The sequence below is a fragment of the Rhincodon typus genome, chromosome 24, assembly GCF_021869965.1.
Source record: "Rhincodon typus isolate 14 chromosome 24, sRhiTyp1.1, whole genome shotgun sequence".
Classification (NCBI taxonomy): Eukaryota; Metazoa; Chordata; class Chondrichthyes; order Orectolobiformes; family Rhincodontidae; genus Rhincodon; species Rhincodon typus.
In genome coordinates, this window is record NC_063355.1 from 11603040 (window position 1) to 11606318 (window position 3279).

Here is a 3279-nt window from a genome sequence, read left to right on the forward strand (position 1 = left end):
GGCAGATGTGCAGGTGAACATCTGCCAATGTGGTATACTGCATCCGCTGTACCCGGTGTGGCCTTCTCTACATCGGGGAAACCAAGCGGAGGCTCGGGGACCGCTTTGCAGAGCACCTACGCTCGGTTCGCAATAAACAACTGCACCTCCCAGTCGCGAACCATTTCAACTCCCCCTCCCATTCCTCAGACGACATGTCCATCCTGGGCCTCCTGCAGTGCCACAACGATGCCACCCAAAGGTTGCAGGAACAGCAACTCATATTCCGCTTGGGAACCCTGCAGCCCAATGGTATCAATGTGGATTTCACAAGCTTCAAAATCTCCCCTCCCCCTACCGCATCCCAAAACCAGTCCAGCTCGTCCCCGCCTCCCTAACCTGTCCTTCCTCCCACCTATCCCCTCCTCCCACCTCAAGCCACACCTCCATCTCCTACCTACTAACCTCATCCCGCCCCCTTGACCTGTCCATCCTCCCTGGACTGACCTATCCCCTCCCTAACTCCCCACCTACACTCACCTTTACTGGCTCCATCCCCGCCTCTTTGACCTGTTTGTTTCCTCTCCACCTATCCTCTCCTCTATCCATCTTCTATCCATCTCCCACTCTCTCCCTATTTATTTCAGAACCCCCTTCCCCTCCCCCATTTCTGATGAAGGGTCTAGGCCCGAAACGTCAGCTTTTCTGTTTCAAATATATCATAGGGTGTCACGATGGATCAAGGTTTAGTATTGCTGCCTTACAGCACCAGGCACCTGGGTTTGATTCCAGACTTGGGTGACTGTCTGTGTGGCATTTGCACATTCTCCCCATGTCTGTTTGGGTTTCCTCTGGGTGCTCTGGTTTCCTTGCACCGTCCAAAGATGTGCGGGTTAAGTGAATTGACTATGCTAAATTGCGCATAGCGTCTAGGGTGGGAAAAGCAGGGATAGGGTAGGCAGTTGGGTCTGAGTGGAATGCTGTTCACAGGGTCGGTGTGAATTTGATGGGCCAAATGGCTTGCTACCACACTGTAGGGATTCCCTATCGATGATTCTCTATTATCTAATCAAGGTTGTGAAAGAGATGCAGTGAAAGAGGGACTGGACAGTACTAATGAACTGGTGGAGAGTGTGAATTATGGATTAAAGATAGAAGTGGAATTTTGGGAGAGGCATTTTATCCAAGGTGAATGATAAAAGAACTGCAGCTTCACTTTCTGAGAAGGGAGATGAGAGTCTCTCTGTTACAGGGCAAGGATTGCAGTGTGTCTGTAAACTTAGCCAAATGGTGGAGACTGACTTTGTGAATTGGAGCTATGGGGAATGAGGTATTTATTCATTCACAGGATGAGGGTGTCGCTGGCTACAGCAGCATTTATTGCCCATCCTAATTGCCCAGAGGGCAGTTAAGAGTCAAACACATGTAGGCCAGACCAGGTAAGGATGGCAGTTTCCTTCCCTAAAGGACATCAGTGAAACAGATGGGCTATTTCAACAATCAACAATGGATCTAAAGGTCATCATTAGACTTTTAATTCCAATTTTTAAAAAAAAATTGAACCCCACCATCTGCTATGGTGGGTTGAACCCAGGTCCGCAGAACATTAGCTGGGTCTCTGGACTAATAGTCCAGTGCTAATACCACTAAGCCATTGCCTCCCCTGCTGTGGCTGGGTTACTGGAGGAAGGACATTGATGTAAGTGATGGTCTTTTGTTAAATCTGAAATGTTAAGATCCTTTGTGTATTCACCAGGAGTTTGGAGATTTTGGTGCCAGATTGTGGAGGTAATGTAGTGGGAAGCAGTTGCGAGAGGACCGTACCATACCAGGAATGGAAGTACTCACCAGTTAACAGGCTGAGAGTGGCGTCATGATAGATCCCGAGCTGAAGAGGAGAGTCTACACCCGAGAGCTACCAGAGTTGTCATGGAGAGCGGTTGCGAGGTGTCTCATGCCATGGGTGACACTAGGGAGGAACAGTAAGCTAGTATGAGTGTAGAGGAAGCAGCCGATATGGGAGGGAACACGGGCTGCAAATGGCTCCTGATCCCATGTAGTGGGAAAAATTCCTGTCAGTGGGAATACAAAATGATGAGGACTCTGAAAATTGGACTTTTAATGTGGAATGCTTTAACTTGTTCTTAAAGGCAAACAAAGGGTTTGAGTTATTACGATAGTCTGTGACATTCTTTCCTGGAACATAGCAAGTTAAGTGTTGACCTTATCGAAGTTCATTAAATCATGAGGGGCATGGATAAGGTGAATAACAAAGGTCTTTTACCGAGGGTAGGGGATTCAAAACTACAGAACATAGTTTTAAGGTGAGAGGGGAAAGATTTAAAATGGGCATGAGGAGCAACTTGTTTACACAGAGGATAGTGCCTATATGGAACGAACTGCTTGAGGACGTGGTAAATGCAGGCACAGTTACAACATTTAAAAGACATTTGGACAGGTACGTGAATAGGAATAGTTTAGAGGGACGTGGGCCAAACACAGGCAAATAGGAATAGTTTAGTTTGGGAAACCTGGTCAGCACAGATGAGTTGGACTGAAGGATCTGTTTCTGCGCTGTATGACTATGACACTGACCATATAAAGTAGCTGAGGACATCATGGTACCAGTTTTCTTAAGTACCATTAGGAGTAAGACCTCAACAATTCTAAGGAGTCTGGTACAATCAGCGAAACCCACAGAGAAGACAGTTCAAGAGCTATATGAAGTGTTAGGAAATTATTTTGCACCCAATAGAACGTTTCTGTTTTCACAAACAGATATAGCATGCAGGAGAGTCCATCACCCAATATGTGGTTGACTAAAAGGGGTTAGTGTAACATTGCGAATTCGGAAGGTTCCTCTGAGATGCCTTGTTTAGTTTGTGATGTCCAACACAAAGCCATCTAATGGAAGCTACTAAGAAGGAGAGATCTGGATTACAAAGCAGCATTCAAAATTGCCATCCCGTTGGAGCAGGCTGCCAAAGAGGTAAAACAGTTGGCTGATGATACCTGGTGGAAAACGTGGTGGAAGTGCATCACGTGGAAAATTGGCAGAGTGTTCTATTAACTGTAGAATGCCACCGATATGGCAAGGAGTCAATGAGTTTGACTCGAGAAGCCCAATGCTGCAGGCATAGGTCAGTAATTGCCTGAAATTGTCAAGTACAATCAAGCAAGAGATATTTAAAGGAGACAATTCAGAGGGCAAGGCATAAGGCTCATACCGCTAGCCAGGGAGTAGACAGGGTGTCAGTAAAGACAGGACAGAGAAGGAGAAATTGAATCAGAGATAGTAGG